Source organism: Bactrocera dorsalis, chromosome 3 (assembly GCF_023373825.1).
Source record: "Bactrocera dorsalis isolate Fly_Bdor chromosome 3, ASM2337382v1, whole genome shotgun sequence".
In the NCBI taxonomy this organism is placed as follows: Eukaryota; Metazoa; Arthropoda; class Insecta; order Diptera; family Tephritidae; genus Bactrocera; species Bactrocera dorsalis.
Window position 1 is genome coordinate 12,579,988 of NC_064305.1, and position 25,454 is coordinate 12,605,441.

At 32.2% G+C, this 25,454-nt stretch overlaps 1 protein-coding gene across 6 annotated transcripts in view; it reads left to right on the forward strand.

Annotated features, from left to right (window-relative positions):
* LOC105233127 (general transcriptional corepressor trfA) overlaps nucleotides 1–25,454 on the forward strand; it is a 53,051-nt gene that overhangs the window by 12,291 nt on the left and 15,306 nt on the right. For 2 of the 6 annotated variants that reach the window (XM_049451559.1, XM_049451561.1), the window contains exon 2: nucleotides 3,889–4,015. The gene's annotated coding sequence lies outside the window, so the exon portion shown is untranslated. Of the gene's footprint in view, nucleotides 1–3,888; nucleotides 4,016–18,680; nucleotides 18,705–18,917; nucleotides 18,941–19,009; nucleotides 19,162–25,454 lie in introns of those variants that run through there. The other 4 variants (XM_011215101.4, XM_049451562.1, XM_011215098.3 and 1 more) reach the window with 4 other exon arrangements.

Genomic DNA, 25,454 nt, shown 5'->3' on the forward strand with positions numbered 1-25,454 from the left:
TTAATAAACATAATTTTTTTCGCCGCTTTTCCAAACAAAGCGCCAAGCAACGAAGCGCTCGCCCATTATTATTACGCGCACCTTCGTTGCGCCCCCCACTATTTCGCCAACCAACATTCCTGCGCCCAACTGCAACACCCACGCGCCTTGGGTGGCTCACGCGTTGCCCATCAATGGCAGTGGCGCGTCACTCATACGTCCTGTGGCACGCTGGCAGCGTTTCACTGTCATTTGCACGTCCATTTTCATTTCCTTTCATTAAATTCTAACATTATTTATGCTTCGCACGCAATATTAATATTATTGCTTTCTACTTTTCAACGCTGAGGTGTGAACTCAACATAATTTGGTTTTTTTTATTGCTTTCTGCAATGCTTGGCTTATCTGCTTATCAATTATTTTGTTTTACGTTCTGATATAATGCAATATTCTCTATAATAAGTCAGACAATGAGCACTAGTACTATTGATATAATTAATTAATACAGTTAGTTATAAATTGTGCAAAACTAAAGTGGCCCTTATATTAGCCAGACACAGTCTGATGTGAAGAGGAAAAGCACTCATGGAATTGATAACATTAAACGGAGAAAATATCAATGTATCCTTAATATTTGCTACTGGACGGGCGGAGCTCGCGTAAAATTTAAAAGTTCTGGCCAAGTTTTAATACCTGTGCCGTCGCAAGTTCCTTTGAGCACCAGCTACATAGCAAGAGATCTAGTGAGCTACGCGCCTTTAGCAAGGTTCGCCTTACCTCGTTAGGTGGTGAGTTTTGATGAGACATTGAGGGAGTCCATAGGTTGCTAAATAGTTATCGATTGTTCAGTGTTTGTGAGGAGCGAGTCTGAAACACCTTGGATCTTATACCATAACCTTGAATATCTGGTAACTTAACTAGTAAAGAACTAATGGCGAGCTAACTGAATTAGAAAAAATAGACTTGTGATCAGTTCAATGCACTTTTTCGTTGATTGAGTGTTCAGTTTGATAAAAATATGTATCTTTAGCTCTACAAGTGGGATCTCTATACTGTGGATCAGCTTTAGAACCCCACATAATCTGATTGACGGGTACTTTACTCTCAGAGCAATATCCTGACTGTCTATAGTTTAAAGTAACTGCTGTTCTATTCATGTTTATAATATATAGCAGATTGGAAGTGCCTTGGACAGCAGTTGTTTCATATTTCAAAGCTTAACCTCATCCTCTGTCATTAAAACTTTTCTCATCAAAAACCTTCTACACATAATCTGATTGACGCGTACTTTAATGTCAGAGCAATATCCTGCCTGTCTATAGTTTAAAGTAACTGCTGTTCTTTGTATTCTTCTATTCATGTTTATAATATATAACGGATTGGAAATACCTTGAACAGCAGTTGTTTCATATTTCGAAGCACATCCTCATCCTCTGGCATTAAAACTTTTCTCATCAAAAACTTTCTACAATTCCAACCGTTTACGACGGATATTCCCACGTAAACGCCTCAATGCGGTCAAATAGAACTCCTTATAGACTGTATGACGCACCGCAACAAATTAACGATGCACCAAATCACGACTATCGAGAAAAACAATATGCATCACCTTGATTTTTGAGCGGCTTTGGCGTAGCTTTTTTGGTTTATTCTCGTTGTTTCCCTCCAATCCGTTGATTAATGACTTGTTTGCATATCAACTCATGTCTTATCGGCAGTTATAATATAATCCAAAGAGATCTGTTTAAGGCACTCTTTTTGAAGAAAATTCAGCTTTATCGGGACGAGTCGAGCAGGAACGTGTTTCATGTCCAATATTCCACCAAAATCATTTGAACGGACTCATGAGAGATGTTGAGCTCTCTTGCCGTCTCTCTAACACTTGCCTGACACTTTTTTAATGTTTTCATCAGTTGAAGAGGCCCAAAGTCGTTCAGAACGAGACATGTTTTCAACGATCTCTCGACCGTCTTTGTAGGAATTATACCAATCGGCTACCAATGCTCCAAGTTAAGAGGAATTGGGCAAGTGGTATGAAAAATATTTAGGTATTTTAACAAATCCATTGTGTCTCTAGTAAAGGTTTAATTTGGTTACTAACTGTAAGTACAATGAACCTAATTATGGCCTAAGTGCGGCCGCCTGCAGTCTGACGTTCCTTCGCCTCCCGTTCCAACCAACCAATTCAAGCTACTGAATCTCATGTAATATTTTGCTATCGATCAACTTTAACTTCTATATCAGCGACCAATGTGGGATCTGAATACCTCATAGTTCTGACATTCGTTACTAACTGAAGTAAGTCTAGTACAGCTGCCTCTCAAAATTTGTTAGAGTTTATAGATTTTTCAGTAGTATCTAATATAGATTCTGATGAACTAGGAATTACGAAAGATTTTCCGCAAACCGAACTTTCTTCTAGCATTGGGAAGTATACTGAGCGGTATATCCGATATTTAAATTATAAATTTTGTCTACGCCAATAAAGAAGATGAAGATACATATACGATATTTGCTTTAAGATTTCTGAACACCTTTACTCTCATTGAAAATTGGGTAGGATGAAACCTATCGGACATGAAAGACAAAGTAACAAAAATTAAAGGAAAATAATTTACGGGCGATCTGAGGTCAGGAAAGGGTAGTGGATGAGTGGTGCTGAACTTTTAAGAGTTCACTATTTAGTGGCGTAGACACTGTTACGCGGTTGGCGGGTCCCAAACCCAGCGCACAACACTGAGGAGGATTGTTTCGCCTTCTCATTTTACCTCGCATTCAAATGGATGCTTTTTGGCTACCCAGAGCATATTTTGTCTAGGATGGGCAGTCGTGACCTGCTTGAACCCTATGTAAAAGAATCATTTCTGGCCACAGCAAAGTGAATGGCGCTTAGAGAACTTTCCGTAACTTTTACGAGTATATACGTTTCTGCTCTTCAGTTTTTAAGGGTGAAAAACGGTTTATCCCGATTTACGACAAAACCAGGAGCTGTATAGAAAAAATTTGAATGGATTTCCTCTAGATGATGAAAAGATCTTTAACTTTTCTTTTATATGAACTTTTCTTTTCTTTTTACATAATCTCAATATTTTTGTGAAAAATTCAATAACTCAGTTTTTGGAAAAAAAGTGTTACGAAGTGTGAAGGATAAGTATGAAGTCATGTATTAACGAATCAACTGAGAAAATACTTTTAATATGGCAACTGAAGATTATTCAGCTAGTCTAAACGGTTCGATATATGCAATATCATTCTAAATATTTTTGATTTTTTTTTTAGGTTAGGTTATGTTTCAAATACTATTTGAACTTATCGATGGATTTATATTAAAAATTAGGTTACTGTTGCAGTATAAGAAAAACATGAAAAATAACAGCAAAACTTCTTACAACATTTTGATTTTTGTGCCTTCCACATATCCTCAAAAAATATGACGGACGCTAATAGTGCGCATGTGCCGTTAATTTATCAGTTTGCTTCCATTTTTTTACTTTTTTTCTAATTTTTAAGCTCACACATTTTTCATTAAGCTTCAGTTCGCGCTTTTTGTTGCATCGTTTCCCATATTTTTGTTTTTTTTTTTCATTCCCCATTCTCAGCCATCTTAACATCCGCTTACAGTTAAATTCTGTGTGGTATTCATGTCTCCGTAAATTAATTTGGTTTCTATTTTTTATCTTGTTTTTTTTTTTTTTTGTTTTCTTTTTCGTACTTGTGCTCATTTGTGCTGCTTTTGGCGTTGAGTTTGTTTCCCTCGCTGTTGATTTTGTTTCTTGTGCCTTATATTTTATTTATGCTGTGTTGAGAACTTAACACAAAAATGAAAGTAATATCCCGTTGACGTTAAGTTTGCTTAATTAGTTCATCTCCAATAAACAAACGGCTAATTGTTCCAAATTTTAATTGCAGTGTAGAAATTTGCGCGTGGAACAACCGAATATCAACATAAGAGCATAAGCTGAAAACAACAACGAAATTTCTTTCAAAAAGAAGCAGTTATAACTGGATAACTAATCTATCGTTTGATAAAAATACGGTAAGTTTGTTAAATACTTTATTATGAAATACAGTTGTTAGAGTAAGGACGTAAGGAAACATGAGAAAAATGTGAGCTGCTAAGTTGCTTCATTGTACTACTTTTCTAAAGAGAATATATTTTCTAAAATTTGCCTACTTTTGGTGTAGATCATATACTTGTTCCGTCTTTATAGGACCTCTCGAAAATCCAAAACTTATGCAAGGCCTGAATCGAAGCGGGATTGTCCACAAAGACTTTAAACTTTATATATCCCCACACGAAAAAGTCTAACGATGCGATATCACACTATCTTGTGGTCAATCGACCGGCCCAACACGTAAAATAATCTGCTCACCGAAGTGTTCTCTCAATAAATCCATTGATTAATGCGATGTGAGGGAAGTGGCGCCGTCTTGTTGAAACCAAATGTTGCTGAGATCACGAGCTTCAATTTCAGGCATCAAATAGTCGGTTCGGTCGTCATTGACGATTACGTTCTCACCGGCATCATTTTTGAAGAAACATGGACCGATGATTCCGCCGACTCTCAAACCACACCAAACCGTTACTTTTTCTGTATAAAATGGCAGCTCTTGAATGTCCTCAGGTTGCTCTTTGCCTCAAAAGCGACAATTTCACTTGTTATATACCCATTGCGCCAGAAATACTAGGCCTCATCGCTAAACAAAGTTTGGCTCAAAAACATCAGATCTTCTTAGAACTTTTCAAGAGGCCATAGAGCGAAGCGATGTCGCTTGGGAAGGTCAAGCGGCCTCAGTTCTTACACAAGTTGTATTTTATAAGCTTTCAATTTAAGATATCGACGTAAAAATGCGCCGAGTCGTTCCATATGTCAGTCCGAGATGCTGCGAACGGCGCCGAATCGACTTTCTACGGTCGTCGTATGTACTCTCTATGTTGACACGACTTACGTATGACCGCTCAAAAACGGGCTCTTGAAAAAGTACCCACCTTGGATCCCCTATTATATACAAATATATATATCATCTTCTCTTGAATTCCGAATAATCTCAAAGGTTTGCTGCTCAATTTTGTTGCCATCTCAAGCGAATTTCCTTTGCAAGTTTGCTGAACCCTTCAATTTCTATGTAAAACTACTTAAATTTATTTACGCTTTCTGTTGATAACTCGCCAACGATGAGAGCCAGTACTCATATCTCGCTTATCTTTTGACAGTCAATAGAAAACACTTTACAAATGTACATATATATAATTTATATATATATTGTATTATATACAATATACACACATATATTCTTAAACCAGTTTGCACAGCTTAGCGGCACTTTTTGCGTCCTAATGAAATTTCAACGGACTAATGCAGAAAAATAATTATTTTTCGTTTGTTGTTTTTGTGCTTACAACAAAACGCATTGCACAATTCGAACTCATTAGCGCCAAGCAAATACGAAGTCAATTTCAATAAGTAGAGCAAATATGAAAGGAAATGTGTTGGAAGAATAGAAAAAGCATATTGAAAACCTGCAAATTAACAACAACAACAAAAAATTGGGTAGTCTCTCATTAAGGTTGTTAAATGAGCTAGCAATTGAAAATGAAATATAAATAATAATAATAACAAAAGTTGTATTTGGGGACACTTGAAATTTGCATAGCCGTAGGCGCGCTGGGCGGCTCGAAAATGGCAAGCTACATGCGTTGGTTCGAGGTTTCTATATATGTTCTATATATGCGTGTATGTTATATGCACAGTAGTAATTATAAAATATAATGAAGTTTCTAATCAGTTTAGCGAGAACCGCACTTGACTCGGCGCCGCCTAGCAGTGAAACAGAACGCGGAACATTTATAAAAGAAAAAATCATGAAACCCTTTAAAAACAATGTTGCTGACGATATACACAACTACGCCACTCTTCCGACTCTATTATTTATTTTATTCTTATTTTAAAGTATCAATTATCTCCGCTAAATTATCGGTCCTCTCATTATTATAGACATTATCTCATAACAGTAAGCAGAACTTTAATTGTTAGAGTTATCTTCGCGCAAGTTTCTTACGTCGACCCTTATAGTTCAGTTTAGAGAGAAATCAGCACTAGATGCTTTATCGAATGCTTCTTTCTCTGAGTTGCTTCTATACATAGTATACATACATAGCTCTATAATTCAGCTTAGATTCAAATTCGTCTAGTGAGAGATCGTCAGCGAACTTTTATCGATTTCTTTTAATGATGCGATTCGTACGTGAGAGCTATGGATTACCTTGAAAGGACTATACGCTCAGCTGGCTATCCTTACTGTGGCTACAAACCTCTCATTCTGTTTTTAACAACTGTAAGTAGTTGTTTGATTAACAAAGCTCCATATTATTCTAACCTGGTTAGTGCTCTGTACTCATAAATCCATTAAATTAGAGGTCTCACACACTGGCTAGGTCATGTTGTCCGGATGGATGAAAACACTCCAGCTCTGAAAGTATTCGACGCAGTACCCGCCGGGGGAAGCAGAGGAAGAGGAAGACCTCCACTCCGTTGGAAGGACCAAGTAGAGAAGGACCTGGCCTCGCTTGGAATATCCAATTGGCGCCACGTAGCTAAAAGAAGAAACGACTGGCGCGCCGTTGTTAACTCGGCTATAATCGCGTAAGCGGTGTCTACGCCAATTAAGAAGAAGAAGAAGAAGTTCTAATTCTAAGTACTTTAGTTCAGTTAGTCGGAAAGTTAGTAAGGTAGTATAGTATAGTCGTATGACAGCGCGTTTTCCATGCTTCGTAACATTTCTCGTTTCGTCTGGGATGTCCGCGAGTACCCTCGTCACGACCGCCTCGATGTCCGTAATCGACTCAAAATGGGTTCCTTTGACCACCGATTTTGTTTTAGGAAACAAAAGAAGTCACAGGGTGACATGTCAGGCGAATAAGGCGGCTGTTGCAACACGGCGATCCCTTTAGAGGCCAAATACTGGGACACGCTGAGAGCGGTGTGGCATGGCGTGTTGTCGTGATGAACGATCCAGTTACGAGCGATGTCTGGGCGCACCCTGTTGACTCGTTTTCGCAATCTTTCAAGTACTTGGCAATACTAGACTTCAGCGCGGCAATAAAATCAGTCTCATTACTTAATTGTCAAACCTCGTACGTTATCATACATACTATCTTATAATGTTTTTGACACTGCCCAGAGATATCCTGTCTAGTCACCTTGTTTTACCATTCACCTCACGTTCTCTTTCAAAATTTACGGCAGCTATATGCTAGAGTAGTTCGATATCGGCGTTTTTGCCAAATGTGCAGTTTCCTGAGGAAAAAAAAACACGTAAAGATTTTCAGATCTATATATTTTAAAAACCAGACGAACAAATTGGCGTATATGCAGACATACCGACATGGTTAAATCGAGTCAGTATGTCATGTTGATCATTTATAAATATACTTTATAGAGTCGGTTACTCTTTCCTTTTGGTTTCTACAAACTCCGTGTCAAAGTTATGGCAGAAGAGGGGTGCAGAGTATAAGAAAGTAATGACATATTCTAAAAGTAGATCACAACATGCTCAAAGCGCATATTTTTCCAATTTTAGTGCGTATATTTATTATTCATTTTTGCCTCCACACACATTCACTGGCATTTATGGCATAATATTGATCAACCCATGACCAGCGCCAAAGCAGCTTGACGCCAAAGCGCCGCGTATAGGAGGAAGTACAAGCGGCTATGCGGTTCAAAGTACGCAGAGAAAAAGCACAAACTTTATGTATGATTATAGTGTGTGAGAGAAAAGCATAAACTGACATAAGCGGCATATTAAAATCGAAACAAAATAATAATAACAACAACACTCAATATGTAGTAGGCAAGACACCACAAGCGACGCTAGCAAAGCCAGAAATCAAAGAAATGGAAATTTGAGTTGCAAGCATAAACACACACTTATATGTACATATATGTGTTAGGTGGATAATATTTATTAAATATAGCTGTTGATATTTAGACTTTACTGCAATTAATACAATATATATTTGCTTATAAGACACCCTCAAACTGTTCACAGGGTGTTTGTGTGTAAAACCTTAAGCTGGCTTGGAGTTCAAACGTAGCTGCAGCGCAGTGGCAACGGCATAAGTTAATAATTAAATGAAGTTCAATGACGTTTAACCGCTATACCAACGTTGTATTTGCATGTGTGTGCGTGCGTTTTTATTTCTCGCATTTAAGTGAATTAATTAAAAACCACAGCTTTACCGGTTGCATGTTCAAAAAAAAAGAGCGTCGCAAATCGAAAGTATTTACACGCACTTCCCTTTCGAACTTTTTCTCTGTGTGCGGGAGAAAAAATGCAAATGACAGTCGACAAATCGGTAAAAGTTATATTAGTCGAATTTATTGCATTTCAATAATGCTTTTTTATTAATTTTTTATTTTATGCATCTCATTAACGAACTTTTACTTTCTCGGTAATAGAAATTATGCAGGGATTTTGAAATATATTTTCAATACTTTTTACTTTTACCTTATTATTTAACGCTAATATTTTGGAAAGTGACATAAGAGAAGTTTGCATCGAAACTATAATAGCCTTGACTTATACAAAAGATTCTTTATATAACTTTCCTGTGATTGGTAATTTTCTCTGAAGCCGAAGTTAGCGGATTTTCTGATTTTATTGGAATAATTTTATAATTCATAAAAGTCGTTAAATTGACACACGGAACATACTATAAACTGTATGATAAAATTGTCGAGCAAAATAAAGTTGAATAATAACGTCAGGTCCTTCAGGAGAAAATAAGGTTTAAGTAACCTCATCGAACAGCGAACCCGTCCCTTCTGGTTCGCACTTTCCCTCCATTGTCCCGCCTTGGCAAGACTGAGGATGAAAAATCTCGGTAGTCAGTAAGTAGAAGATATAGTTGAAACCGACATTAGCCGTCTCAACAAATTCGTGACAGACTCAAAGCGCTTTGTCGATTATCACAAATCACAGAACATCACAGTTCTCATGATCAATTATATAGGAATTTTAGGTACCACAACGTATCGTTCTACTAAGCTTTCCCAGAGCGATCCCTTTTAGGATCGACTTCCTTAGCACCTCCACCATATATAAACTAGTAGTGCCACATTTGGAACATCTAAGCTGTTCCAAGGCCTAAATCGAAGCGGTATTGTCCGCACAGGTAAACATCTAACGGTGTGATAATCCACGATTTTGGTGGCCAATCGAACGGCCCAAAACCTGAAAATATTTTTTCACCGAAGTGTTCTCTCAATAAATCCATTGACTGATGCGATGTGTGTGAAATGAAGCCGTCTTGTTTAAACCGAATGTCGCCGAGATCACGAGCTTCAAATTCAGGTATAAAACACAGACTGTTGGACATGGCCCAAAAACGGTTGAGTTCTCACTGGCACCATTTTTGACGAAATTTGGATCGCTGATTCCGCCGGCGCACAAACCACACCAAACCGTTGTTTTTCTGGATGAAATGGTATCTCTTGAGTCTCTTCAGTTTGCACTTCGTCCCAGATTTGGCAATTTTGCTTGCTTGCACACCCATTGAGCCAGAAATAGCTCTCATCTCTGAACAAAATTTTGCTTGAAAACGTTGAATCTTTTTGGAACCTTTCAAGTGCCCATAGAACGAAGCGATGTCGCTTGGTTAGGTCAAGCGGCATCAGTTCTTGCACAAGCGGTATTTTGTACGCTTTCAGTTTAAGGTCTCGACGTAAAATGTGCCCAGTCATTCCATATGTCAGTCTGAGTTGCTGCGAATTGCACCGAATCGACTCTCCACGGTCTTCGTGTACACTCTCAACTACGGCTGCTGTATTTTCTTCACTTCGTGGTCTATTCGGTCGAATATTATCCAATAATGAATGCTGGGTCTCAAGATGAATGTTGTCAATAAGACACTCAGTCGGTCGATTAAGTTGACCATATATGTATGTATTTTGGGCGACTTAGTTGTATAATAGAAAGTGTACGTCGATTTCCACATTAAAAAAATGCGCCAGAGGTCGCTACTACCAGAAACTAATAATAATTGCGCTCTCACTAGATGCCGCTGAAAAAATACTGCCAATTTTTGTCTTCGCCGACACTATAACACTCTGCATCGTCATAAAATGTGCCACAATTTTTGTTAATCATTGATATCTAGTGTAAACAACGAAGCAATGATAACAATCTCATTACAATTTGTTGTACATATAACCACTTTTTTTATCACTTAATGATGTTGGTTTTGCAAATCATTGTGCCATTTTTTTCCTTTTGCCACAATTTTAAATTATTCCGCTATAAAATATTTGATGTTTATCTGAAAGTCAATATTTGATCTCATGCATTGATTTCCATACTTTATAATGCAATTTAAAAAAAATTTGCAAAGATAAGAACAACCTTAGATACTTATAATTAACATACATATATGCTTTGACAGGCTAAAAAGAATATAAGTGAAAGCTTGCCTATCTATTTGTCAATCACTGTTATGGTTTATGGCATTATAAAATATTTATAATATTTGAGCTGGGCATATAAGTTTCAAGTATGACGGAGACTCTTATAATTATGTTTATTGTAGTACCAGTTAAAAAGCCAAATTCTCGCAATGCCAAGTTTAGTAAAAAAGAGTGATCCAACGGTTTAACGGGCTTAAAGGCCGCATAAGTCTGAGCTTAATTCATTTGTTTGACAGACATTTTGATAAACGAAAACTGAACAACTAAAGCTCGTTTTGCATTTTTTACTTATAGTTATTGAATAAAAATGTTAAAAATATAAAATATATAACAAAAATGTTTACAAAAAAACAAAAAAATATTGTCTTTTCTACATTTTTGTAAAATATTTTTCACAATTCATTTGTTTCGCCAATTAAAAGATGTTTTAGCGCAGAAGCGTTGGCTTAAAGTACTAAACAGTTGTGCGTAAAAATAGCAAAAAATTGTGAATACAACAAACAATAAGAAAGGGTTATTCAACTGGCAGTTGTGTGATAACCATTTCGCCACTTATCTGCCACAAAAACATCCATACTTTCAAGCCATTTGATATAAATGCGTTTTAATTGTTGAAATGTGTTTACTGCAGCTTTAAAGAAAGTTAACAGTGCATGCTAAAAATAATGAACAATGCGGTGTATATGTTATGTAAATATATATGTATGTTTTTGTTAAATACAGAACTGGGTTGTGCAAACATGTATATTGTTTAATATGTATAATGAAACCAAGAAAAAGCCTTAACTTCGATGGCACTGAACAAGAACTTCATTTTCATAGTTCAGTTTGTATGACAGCTATATGTTATAGTGGTTCGATTTGAAAAATTTTTTTCGAAGATGAAATCATTTCTTTAAAAAATGACTTGTACGAAATTTCGTAAAGATATCTCGTTAAATAAAAAAGTTTTCCATACAACAACTTTATTTCGATTGTTCAGTTTGTATGGCAGCTATATGATATAGTGGTCCGATATAAAAAATTCTTTTGGAGATGAAATTATTTCTTTAGAAAATAATCCATGCCAAATTTGTTGAAGATATCTTGTTAAATAAAAAAGTTGTCCATACATCAATTTTAATTTGATTTTTCAGTTTGTATGACAGTTATATGATATAGTGGTTCGATTTGGAAAATTTCTTCAGAGATGAAGCTATATTTCTAGGCAATAATCCATACCAAATTTCATCAATATATCTCGTTAAATAAAAAAGCTTTTCATACAAAAACACTATATTGATCGTTCAGTTTGTATGGTAGCTATGTGATATAGTAGTCCAATATCCGCGGTTTACACAAATTATCAACTAGTTATGAGGAAACAAACGTGTGCAGAATTTCAGAGTCATATCTCAAAAATTGCGGGACTAGTTCGCGGATATACAGCCCGAAGAGCAGACGAACTCAGCTCTTCACTCAGATCATTTATATATAAAGGGTGATTTTTTAAGAGCTTGATAACTTTTTTTAAAAAAAAAAACGCATAAAATTTGCAAAATCTCATCGGTTCTTTATTTGAAACGTTAGATTGGTTCATGACATTTACTTTTTGAAGATAATTTCATTTAAATGTTGACCGCGGCTGCGTCTTAGGTGGTCCATTCGGAAAGTCCAATTTTGGGCAACTTTTTCGAGCATTTCGGCCGGAATAGCCCGAATTTCTTCGGAAATGTTGTCTTCCAAAGCTGGAATAGTTGCTGGCTTATTTCTGTAGACTTTAGACTTGACGTAGCCCCACAAAAAATAGTCTAAAGGCGTTAAATCGCATGATCTTGGTGGCCAACTTACGGGTCCATTTCTTGAGATGAATTGTTGTCCGAAGTTTTCCCTCAAAATGGCCATAGAATCGCGAGCTGTGTGGCATGTAGCGCCATCTTGTTGAAACCACATGTCAACCAAGTTCAGTTCTTCCATTTTTGGCAACAAAAAGTTTGTTAGCATCGAACGATAGCGATCGCCATTCACCGTAACGTTGCGTCCAACAGCATCTTTGAAAAAATACGGTCCAATGATTCCACCAGCGTACAAACCACACCAAACAGTGCATTTTTCGGGATGCATGGGCAGTTCTTGAACGGCTTCTGGTTGCTCTTCACCCCAAATGCGGCAATTTTGCTTATTTACGTAGCCATTCAACCAGAAATGAGCCTCATCGCTGAACAAAATTTGTCGATAAAAAAGCGCGAAACACATTTCGAACCGAACACTGATTTTGGTAATAAAATTCAATGATTTGCAAGCGTTGCTCGTTAGTAAGTCTATTCATGATGAAATGTCAAAGCATACTGAGCATCTTTCTCTTTGACACCATGTCTGAAATCCCACGTGATCTGTCAAATACTAATGCATGAAAATCCTAACCTCAAAAAAATCACCCGTTACATTAGAGCGGATCGATTTAATAGGAGCCAAAAAACGGAAACCGTTTATGCAAGAAATGTTCTAAGGATCATTCTGTACAAGTTTGTCTAAGCGACTATGGGTCTAAAATCGGTTTCAAGCCAACGATATTAAAGGTGAAATTTTTTAGGGATTATAAAAATTGGTTGTTCAGTTTTTGAGATATTCAAATGAAATTTAATACATTGGTGCTGTCTATTGATCACTTTCGGAATCGGCTTGATTGGACAAGTGCATCACATATCTTCCATTCAACCGATTATTCAGACCTTTTAAACTTCGCCTCAAAAATTCCTGGCTCGAAACCGGTTTTAGCTCCATAGTTCCATAAGTAAAGTTGTTCAGTATGACCCGTAGAATATTTGCTCCATACGGGATTTTCTGAAAAATTCTATGTCACATATTTCATAGGGTCTCTAACGTTTGAAGTCTTGAAGGGTTAAAAAATAGGGTCTCCGACGTTTCTTTCAGTTTTGAAGGGTTAAAAGCGTCAGCTAAAATATTCGTGGAACATTTTTGAAACATATGAAAATTTGTGTAGAAATATTTTAACCCTAAAGCTTGCATATATTTATATTATATTAATATTTATATTTTAACAATATATTTTAGTACTTCAAACAACATTCTCAAAATAAATAATATAATAGCGAATTTAACCCTCGACTTACCATTACTATTACAATGGGAGGCTACAATATATTAAAACAAGTTTTCCCTTCCGAAAAAATTCTAAAAAATATTACAAAAAAATGACCAAGTTAGGCATACAAGGGTTAAAACTTACCGCTTAAATATTGCTGGAAAAATAATTATTAAATATTATTTCTCCTTTTGAAAACTCAAGTACGCTCTCCTCAATGATTTTAATCACTCATCATCCACTGCAATAATTGTGATGATTTTTTCGCACGCGCAGCAAATCAAAAGACCTGTACAAGCGTTCACAAAAGGGTTAAATGTCTTTTAATTTTTTTTTTACGGACAATTAAAAAATCACTTTCACACAATTTACATATATTTGTATACAAAAAATAGTTCAAATTAATTACACTAATTTGATTTCACTTAGGAAATTCGTTTTGGTCCGTTGTGACTCGCCATGAATTAACGAAAGTATGAAATGAGATTTTAATTATCTGATACTAAGTAAGTATACAAAGTGTTTGCTTAGAAGCTAAAAAAAAACATGAAAAATAATTACAATGTGAAACAAGTCTATTGTGCGCCAACAATTAAAGGCGCAGTCGCTTAAGTGCATTCTTTTTTTAACTTTCTCATTACCTTTCGCACCCACAAATCGCGTTCATAAATAGTTGAATGTTATTACATTTTATAATCGACGCAGCGCTGGCACAAAAGAAGCGCCTAACAGACGCAGTGAAAAGCTTAAGCTGCTAAATAACGGCCAAAGCGCAAACAAATTATTGCCATTAAGCAGTTTTAATAACGGTCATAACGGTGGTGTGGCGCTTAAGTGAAATACGAATGGTCTCCTCTCCATTACTTCGCTGTCTACGGCAAATATTGAATTATTGGAGTGGGGAGCTTTATTGTTTGCACAAGTTTGACGCGTGTTCTCGTAAATATCCATCCCCCACAATAATTATTGCCTTTAAACTATATACAATATATATGTATGATTATTTATGGTGCGTAAGACTCTATGATACTCTTATTGTATTATGGGTATTTTTTAAAATTGTACCGTTATCTCTGTGCTAAATTTCAATTGAGAATTTACTTATCTATGGCGCTTGTCGCGGAATGCGCTGACCATTGACGTAAGTAAGTAGCTAAAGTGTTTTTCATTTTGGCAATTTTAAGTAAACAAAGTAAAAAACAAAAGTTATCATGAAAAAAAAAACTAAAAACAATATATAAAAAAATATTTCTAAATATTTATTTAGAAAACTGGTTGAAATAAAATATGAATATGTGTCATATATTATACTAAGTACTTGAAAAATAAAAATAGAATTTAATTTTAGTAATTAATAAAAATAAATAAATAAAATAAATTAAAAAATAATAATAAAAGATATTTTTAAAATATTTTTCAAAAAGGAATTACTAAAATTTTATTTAAGAAAACTTTTCAGAAACTCTTAAACTTCATTAAAAAAAAAATTCAGAAAATTGAAAAAAATTAAATTTTTTTTTTAAATTTTGAAATAAATTTTGGAAATTCGTTGAAAGGAAATTGAAAATTTTGAACAAAAAATTGCTTATTGATTTTTATAAAAAATTTATTTAAATTTATTATTTTAATATTAAAAAAAAAACAATATTAAAAATGTGTTTATTAAAATTATTTCAATAAAAATTTTCAAAAGTTTTTAATAAAAAAATTTGAACAAACATTTTAAACATTAAAAAAAATTATTTATTATTTTAATAAAAAATATTTATTAATAAAAAATATTTATTAAAAAAGTTTTTAAAATTTATTCGTTTTCAATAAAAGTTTTGAAAATTGTTGAATAAAAAAAATTTAACAAACATTTTTTAAAAGAAAAATTATTTATCATTTTAATAATAAAATAAAAAAAAAAATATATTGAAAAAGGTTTTTTAAATTTATTAGTTTTCAATAAATTTTTTTTAATAAATAATTTTTAAACTTAATAACGATATTTAATATTTAACAAATTTTCTTCAAAATTAAAAAAAAAAAATAGTTAAAAAAGTTTAGTCTATTTTATTTATAAATTAAAAATAAGACTTTCTGTTTAAAAAAATATTTGAAATAAAAAATTTTAATAATATGATATTCCCAAACTTTAATAAATAAATTAATAAAACTAAAGTTTTTATGAAAATCAGTAAGATAGTTCTTTGCTCAAAAATTTAAATTTTTTTTAACAAAAAAATACATTTTTTTGTTAAAAAAATTAAATTTTTATAAGAATTAAAAAAAAATATTTCATAATATGATTTTATTTTATTTGAAAAAAAAAAATTAATATTTGATAAAAAAATTAATTTTTTTTTTTTAAGTTTTTACTTTTTTTTACCGAATCATTAAGTTCCAAAAAATTGAATAGTGAAGTATTCAAAAAATTTTAATCCAAAATTTAAAATTTTACAAAATTTAATTTTTCACAAAAAGTTTTAATCCAAATTGTTGAAGTATGTTATTCCAAAATTATTATAAGATTTTTATTTTGTAAATTTGTTTTATTGTTAAAAGTATTTAAAATAAAATAATAAAATTTGTGTGGCAAACGATTTCAGGAATTAAAATAAATAAAAAAAAAAAAATATTTCGAAAATAAAAAAAATTATAAAGATTAAAAAAAAATCAAAAATTAAGAAACTTTCTAAAGTTTTATTTTATTTTGTAAAATTTTCATAAATTTTTTTTACTTTGAACATATATCTATAATGTTTTTTATTCCAACATTCTTATATTAAATTTTTCGAAATGTTTTTATAAAAAAAATAAAAAAAAAATCATAATTTTCGATTTTTTTTTAATTTAATGTTTACAAACCTTTCGTCTTTATAAAAAATAATAATAATATTTACATAATATTTTTTTCCAAAAGTTTTCATTTTGTATTATATTGTCACGAATTTCAAAAATTAGGCTATAATTTATTTTTTTCACACTAATTCTAAATTTTATTAAAAAATTTCTTTTATTTTTATTGTTAATTTTGTTTTTAATTTCTTAAGCATTTTTTTTCTAAAATTTATTAAAAAAAAAATTCGAAAGTTATAACAACGAAAAAATTCAGGAATTTTTAATAAAAAAAAAATAAAAAAAATTGTTAAAAAAAAAATTTAATTTAAAGTTTTTACTTTTTTTTTAAATTTTTTAATTTGAAAATTTTACTGTTTTGAAAATTTTTTCTTTATTCGAAATTCCATAAAAAACTAGATTTTTTGCGTTCTTTTCTTATTTTTGGCGGAAAATATTCGCGCATAAATACATATATACATACATAAATATATGCTTTCATATACATACATACGTATGTATGCATGAATCTGTCTGCATTGTTAAGCTTGCGTCTGTGCATACTTCGCATAGCGCCAACTTATTTCTACTTGACTTGAAATGAGCGTAAATCAGCGTCATTGCCGTTCCCAGGCGGCCACGTAGCTATTTGTGTGCGTTTCGCTGTGTGTTCAAATACTATGTGTGTATGTGTGCGCATAAGTTAGCATGAAGCAGGTAAATAGATAATTGCCGACGTGGGGCAACATACCAATCAAGCGAATGACTTTAGACTCTTTCATAACTGGAGCAAAGTGGTTTAGAAGGCGGGTTGGGGCAGGCACGGGGTAGTTGTATTGTGTTTTTGTGCGGTGTGGCTTAACCTTGAAAACTTTGAATTGTTGTTAAACGTTTGAATATACTTTTTTTGCTACTTTTATTTGCGTTTTTTTCTAATTATTTAGTCGCTAATTCTTTATTTTTGTGCGCGCTTAATTTGATTTATTACAAAGGCAGCAATTTTTTGCTGATTTTTGGGTGGAAAAAAAATTAAAAAAATTTAACTAAATTTTAAAATTAAACTTAAATTATAATTTAGTAATTAAAAGATTATTTTTTAACTTTTATTTTTTAAAACTAATAAAAAAAAAAATTAAAAAAAAAACTAACAAATAAAAAAAATTATAATAAAATTATTTTTTTTAATAACAATTTTTTTTTGCATTTTTATAAAATAATATTTTTTTCTGATTATAATAATAATAATTGTTTTTAACATTATTTCTCAGTTTCCACTTCAATCAAATTTTTGCAATCAATCAAAACTATTTGGCAAAATAAATCACGCAAGGTTATGCACGGACTTGTTTTGCATGCGTATGACACACGATTGAACAAAAAACAAACGCACACAATAGGCAATTGAATCACGCGCACTGACTGTCTATACACCGCGGTCACACAGGCTACACGGCGTATGAGCGACTTTCAATGCATCAAAAGTAATTCGTGTGTAGTTGGCTTACCGAAAGGCTGCGCGTACACGCACAAACATGCATGTGCATGATACAAGCCTTTTAATTTGCTATTTAAACAATTTTTAATGCTAACTTCCATTGCGCTACAATAACAAACAACAAAAAATTACCACAACAAGCTATTGTCTGGGCACAAAAAAATATAAATGGACACAAAAACGGTAAACGGCTTAAATACTTAAGCGCAATTGACAAAATATACAGTCAATTATAGTGATTACTGATATTTGTTAAGTATACATATCCATATGTATGTACGTATATGCGTCAAAAATTAACAAGCAGCGTATATTTGACAAAAGAAAACAACAAAAAATACAAACAGACCTTTAAGTAAACATGTGATAAGTCAATAGTTTTTAAGCGCACACTGTCTGCAGCTACTGCGATAATAATGTGCTAAACGCTGCGGGGTGTGTGGGAGTTGCAGTTGCAACAAAGCAACAGACTTAGCGCTGTGTGCAATTGCATTGGTTTTTTATTTCATTACCAGCGCCAAACCCACAACAGCCTGTATGTGTTTGCCTGTTGGCCTACCTACCTACCTGGCAGCATGCCTACTCGCCACTCCACAACTAACTAACTGTGACTTGCCTGCCAAGAGCTGTAGCTGTGTGCGCCAGTTAAGGAACCAGCTCTAAATTTAAACACACACACATATCTACAAACATAAATAAGTAGTGTGGAGCGTACACTCATCACAAGCAGCGCCAACTCATAGCCGAGGTACAGTTTGTTTGGCGTGAATGGCGCGCAAGCTTTGTATTTACTCGCGGTGCGCCTGATGTATGTCAGTAAGGCAGTGAGTTAGTGTGCCGTAGACGCTGTTCAAGAGTGAGTCATTTAAATTCAGTTCGGAATGTGCGCGTAAAAACTAAGAAAAAATAAAACAAAATTGAAATATTAAAAAAAAAATAAATTAAAAATAATAAAAAAAAAATAAATTAAAAAAAAAAAAACAATAATAAAAAAATTAATTAAAAGTAATAATAAATTAAAAAAAAAATAAAAAATAGTATTTGGTATAATTTTTTTTTGTTTTGTTTTCGTGCCTTGCCAAGTAAACACAAGTGATAAGTAGTGAATAATAAGCAAATAAGTAAATATGTATATGCAAATAAATATATGAAAATATATACATATGTACATATATTATGAATAATACACTAAATGCGTGTTAGTTATACAACGCGTAAATAAACAGTGTTAATTGTTGCCAAAAACTGCCAGCCCAACTGCAAATAAGCTCAAGGTTGTTTGATTCTTGAAAATAAGTTAAGAAAAAATAATTGTGAGTACAAAGCCATTACTTTGTTGTTAAATATTTGACTATGAAAACTCCCAAAAACCTTTTCCGTAGTCAGAAATTAGTAGACATTTTCGGCTCTAGCTTCTCAAGCCCGTTATGTATGAGCTCGGCTCCGTTGTCGCAAAATACAGACACGTGATTGCAACAACAAAGTTATCAATTAGAGCTCAATTCAAGATATCACTCATTATACCAATTTTTATTATTTATACCAGTTCTTTGTTCGATTCGTTACTCTCAAGGACTATGCTATTATTTTATACCAGTTTATGTGAGTGCTGCGATCGCTTGGAATTTTATCTTTAGTTGAAGACTAACAGTTTATTGTATTTATACCAGTTGTTGTTAGAATTATATTTTTTATACCAGATTATGCGAGTTTTGGATCACTTGGAATTTCCTCATTATAAGAATTTTTTTATTTATACCAGTTTTTTGTTCGATTCGTTATTCCCAAAGATTAATTGAAGTCCAACAGCTTCTTTGATATCAGTTTATGCGAGTACTGTGGTCGCTTGGAATTTCATCTTCAATTGAAGTCTAGCAGTTTATTGTACTTATATTAGTCATTTATATTTTCTGTAAATTATACCAGTAAATACAATATTATACCAGTCTGTTTTTTTATTAGCTACTCTGCAAGAATATATTATTTTGTATGATAAAACTGGTATTTTATTACAAAACTATGCGTTTGGAGTTTTTTTTATCGAATTATACCAGTTATTTTTTCTAATCGCTACTTTTAAAGATTATCTTAAAGCATATTTAATATTTTGCAAGACCAGTTATTATATCATAATTAATAAGATTTGCATCTTTATAACGGTGTAAGTAAGTGGTCTAACCACTCGGAATTTAATCGATTATTTAATTCTACCAGTTAATTGTCTTTATACTAGTTCGGTTTTACCTACTCAAAGACTATTTAATAGCATATTTCACAAATATAAGACTTGTGATTTTAAACAAGACTATGTGAGTGGTGTGATCGCTTGGTATTTTATCTCTAATTGAAAAATACCAGCTTATTGTAGTTATACCAGTTAATTGTTCAATTCGCTACTTTTAAAGAATAACTTATAATATATATTTTTTTTAATTTCCGAAACTAATTGTTATGCCATTATTTAACAGACTTGCAGGTTTATACCAGTTTAAGTAAGTGGTATAATCACTTTGAACTTTATTGCTAATTTTATTATGCCAGTTTATTATATTTATACTAGTTATTTGCTCGATTTGCTACCCTCATATGTATATCATATTATAACATATTTTACATTGCAAATTATGAAATATTTTACAGTCTGTAAGACTAAATGTTACACCATAATGTAACAGACATGCAGCTTTATATCACATTATGTAAGTGGTGTGACTGCTCAATATTTTATCTCAAATTTAATTATAACAGCTTATTATTTATACCAGTTTCCTATTACTTTGATTATACCAATATATTGTATTTATACCAGTTGATTGTTCGATTCGTTACTCTCAAAGATTAAGTGAATAGAAGAACTGATAATAATTCAATGAATAGCCCAGGATAAATATGAGACTAAGTTTTATTTCAAATTTTATTCAGAGTAGTAATTATGGAACTATCATTTAAAAAACGAACAGCATTATTACCGATTTGTTGAGTGGTATAACTACTTTCTATTCTATTTATAACTTAATTATACCAATTATTTGTTTGAATCACTATTCTCAAATGTTTGACCTAATGAAGCCAGCTATTCCCTGCTAATTTGGTGAATAACTAAATACTCACCATAATTTTAGTCTCTTATATTTATACCAGATTTTATTTGTTCAGATAATGCTTCTCAAATATTTGAAAAATAAGCCCACAATAAGATTGGCGACCCAACATTTCGTAAATTAATTATTTATGTTAATAAAACATTTTCCCTGAAGAATTTTATTGCGATTTACATATGTATAAATATGTCAACGGCAAACCCCATTAACCGAGTGATATATGTGCTAACTGATTATATGATGATTAGATATTTGCATACTGGAAATATTCATCGTATTACTATAATTTATTAGAAAGTCTTTAACTGAGTGGCATTCAAAAGGAAGCAATTTGAGGTAGCGTTATTTTTACGTTTCATAAAACAAGTTATATTTTCGGTAAAAAAGTGGTTATAAAATTGGTTAGTTCAATAATCTAGTTTAAATGTGATTATAAAAATTAAAATAATGAACTGATTTGAGTTGCGATACAACTTCAAGATTTCGAATGTGAGCATCTGGCGCATTTTTGGTACATTTTAGTATATGAGGGGTGTTGCCATTAGCACAAAGTTCGAGTATGTAGTGCAAAGGAAGGATCAAAACCTAGTTCTTGTTTGAAAAACATTTTTATTTGTCGAGATATATTAACGAAAATTGGTGTGTATTATTTTTCAAGGCAACGCTACGATATCTGAAGAAACTCTTCAAATCGGACAACTATAGCCTATAGCTGTCATACAAACTGAACGATCAAAATTTATTAATTGGATGAAAAAGTTTTTTATTTGTCGGGATATCTTCACAAAAATTGGCGTATTATTTTAAGAAACAAAGCTACGATATATAAAGAAATAGTTTAAATCGGACCAATATAGCATATAGCTGCCATACAAACTGAATGATCAAAATCAAGTGCTTGTATGGAAAACTTTTTTATTTGTCAAAATATTTTCACTAAAATTAGTATGGGTTCTGCTAAGAGACAAAGCTATGATATATTAATAAATTGTTCAGGTCAGACTACTATATCATATAGCTGCCATACAAACTGAACGAACGGAAACAAGTTCTTGTATGGAAAACTTTTTTATTTGTCAAGATATGTTCACTAAATTTGGCATAGATTATTTTTGAAAGTAACGGTACAAACTCCAAAAAAATTATTCGGATCGAACTACTATAGTATATAGCTGCCATACAAACTGAGCGATAAAAATTTAGATCTTGTAAGAAAAAGTTTTTTAATTGTCGGGATATCTTCACAAAAATTGGTATGTTTTATTTTAAAAAGCAACGCTACGATATTTGAAGAAATATTTTAAATCGGACCACTAAAGCATATAGCTGCCATACAAACTGAATCATCAAGATCAAGTTCTTGTATGAAAAACTTTTTTATTTGACTAGATATTTTCAGAATTCTTCTTATTTTTCATTAGTTTATTTTTTTATCCCATCAGAAAAAGGTAGCAAATTTTATCTTATATAAAACGATTGATTATTCCTCATAACAATTCAAATCAGCAACTCTTGGCTGTTGACCTTTATTGGTCGAGCTTAATTATTGTCTACCATATACTAATGATTAGTGATTTTAATTATTAATTTATTTTATTTTATTTTTTTTTAATTTTTTCATGCCATTCTATCAAAATATAATCGAAGCTGAGAATTTTTAAAATTTAATAAGGAAACACCAGGCCATTTTATACATTTCTTGCTGGCAACGTTGCTTCCCAAGGTCAAGTATAGCTTAAATTTATAAATTTTTGCTTAAAGCTACAGTAGTAAAATCTCCAATAAATATCTTTTTTATATAAATATTTCTCTGCTTCATTCTATTTAATTACTTGAGATTTTGCTTTTCTAATTAATTCTTTTCTTCTTCACATTCAGCATGTTATATAAATTGTTTCGCTGGCTGATTAATAATTTATTTCCACATTCATCAAAATTCACACAGATAATAGCTATCATTACACTCTAGCTTAATATTTTTTGTCTAATATATACATACATACATAAATATACACAGTACGATCATTAATCAGACGTTTGCAACGACTGAGTGACTCACCAAAAACCCAATAGCCAAGTTATTCCCCCATTGGAAGACAGGCAGGTGCTGCCGAGACACGTTAAATCACTGCTGAAAAAAAGTAACAAAGTTGCCAACTTCAATCTTTTTTACTTAGACAGTTTCGTAGTTGTTTATGTTTATATTTATTACAGTACTTTTAGTTGTTTAAATAATACTTATAATTAGCTTGCATTTTGATTAAACACTTGTTCGTGAGTGTGTGATTTTAAAGTGAGTTTTTTATATTTTTTTTTGCGCTCACGAACACGTCACGTGCGAAATTTTTCCACTTTAGCACAGTTTATGCATAATTTTGCGGTTTTCGTGCGAAAGCGAATGTGCTTTACATTATTTTGTATATTTCTCATATTTAATAGAAATAATTTTGGATAAATCTTAGCTGTACGGAGCGCCTTGCCTTGCTAAGTGCTGCTCAAAGAGGGAGTTTTGTTTACATTTTGCATTGGTAGTAATTAATTAAAGCTTGTCAGTGACTGGGCTGACTTTTTCAAGTTTGCATTTAATGATTTTTTTTTTTGTATTATTTTTTATTTAAAATTTATTTTTATTATTATTTTTTTTTTAATATACTTTGGTTTTAATTTTTTTTAATTATTTTGTAGTTTCTTTTTATTAAAGCTTTTGCATTATTATTATTTTTTTTTATATATTTTGTCAATTTAAATTTTTTTATTATTTTTTTGATATACTTTTTTTTAATTTTTTATTATTTAAAACGTTTGCATTTTTTTTATTTATTTTATATAAAATTTTGTATTATTATTATTTTTTTGTTATTTAAACTCTTTTAATAATTTTTTTAAGTTTATTACTTTTTAAACGTATTTTTATTATTTACTTTATTACTTTTAAAACTTTTTTTGAATCTTTTATTATTTTTTATTTTTTTATAATTTTTGATTTAAAATTTATTATTATTATTGATTTTTGAGATATTTTATTATTATTATTATTTTTAATTTATTATAATTATTTTTTTAATTTTTATAATTTTTTATTATTTTATTTAAATTTTTTGCATTATTTTTTTTTACTTTTTTTTTATTTTTTCACATCTTTTAAATACACCAATTTACCACAAGTAAACACAACAGTAAAGCTCCAACACATTTACGTAATTTTTTATTTTTTCTGTACATATGCCTGTAACCGTCTCTGTAACTGTTCAAGCGTGTGTAGCATTGCTATATTTTTTATTGATAAGTTAATACCCGCTCAATAATAATAAATAAATACTTGTAAATGAATCTGCTCACCATGAACCGAAAAATCGCACATACTTCATAGCGTATGCGCGGCTTATTTGAAAAAATATCACAACAAGATATGTGTAAATATTTACTCGTAAAGCACAGTATTTTGTATACAAATTTATAAGCAAATACATGTTTTATTGTTTATATTACGTGCTTTGCTGTACTTACTTGAGAAAAGAACACAAAAACGGTTAAAAAAGGTGAACGAGATTTCAAGTAATTGACGGATGGGAATTTGTAATTGTTGAGTGTTTGGAGTACTTTAAGGCAAATAGCTATATAGTTATATGGTAGATGAGTAATCGAAAAGTGGTATATAACGGGTGATTTTTTTGAGGTTAGGATTTTCATGCATTAGTATTTGACAGATCACGTGGGATTTCAGACATGGTGTCAAAGAGAAAGATGCTCAGTATGCTTTGACATTTCATCATGAATAGACTTACTAACGAGCAACGCTTGCAAATCATTGAATTTTATTACCAAAATCAGTGTTCGGTTCGAAATGTGTTTATCGACAAATTTTGTTCAGCGATGAGGCTCATTTCTGGTTGAATGGCTACGTAAATAAGCAAAATTGCCGCATTTGGGGTGAAGAGCAACCAGAAGCCGTTCAAGAACTGCCCATGCATCCCGAAAAATGCACTGTTTGGTGTGGTTTGTACGCTGGTGGAATCATTGGACCGTATTTTTTCAAAGATGCTGTTGGACGCAACGTTACGGTGAATGGCGATCGCTATCGTTCGATGCTAACAAACTTTTTGTTGCCAAAAATGGAAGAACTGAACTTGGTTGACATGTGGTTTCAACAAGATGGCGCTACATGCCACACAGCTCGCGATTCTATGGCCATTTTGAGGGAAAACTTCGGACAACAATTCATCTCAAGAAATGGACCCGTAAGTTGGCCACCAAGATCATGCGATTTAACGCCTTTAGACTATTTTTTGTGGGGCTACGTCAAGTCTAAAGTCTACAGAAATAAGCCAGCAACTATTCCAGCTTTGGAAGACAACATTTCCGAAGAAATTCGGGCTATTCCGGCCGAAATGCTCGAAAAAGTTGCCCAAAATTGGACTTTCCGAATGGACCACCTAAGACGCAGCCGCGGTCAACATTTAAATGAAATTATCTTCAAAAAGTAAATGTCATGAACCAATCTAACG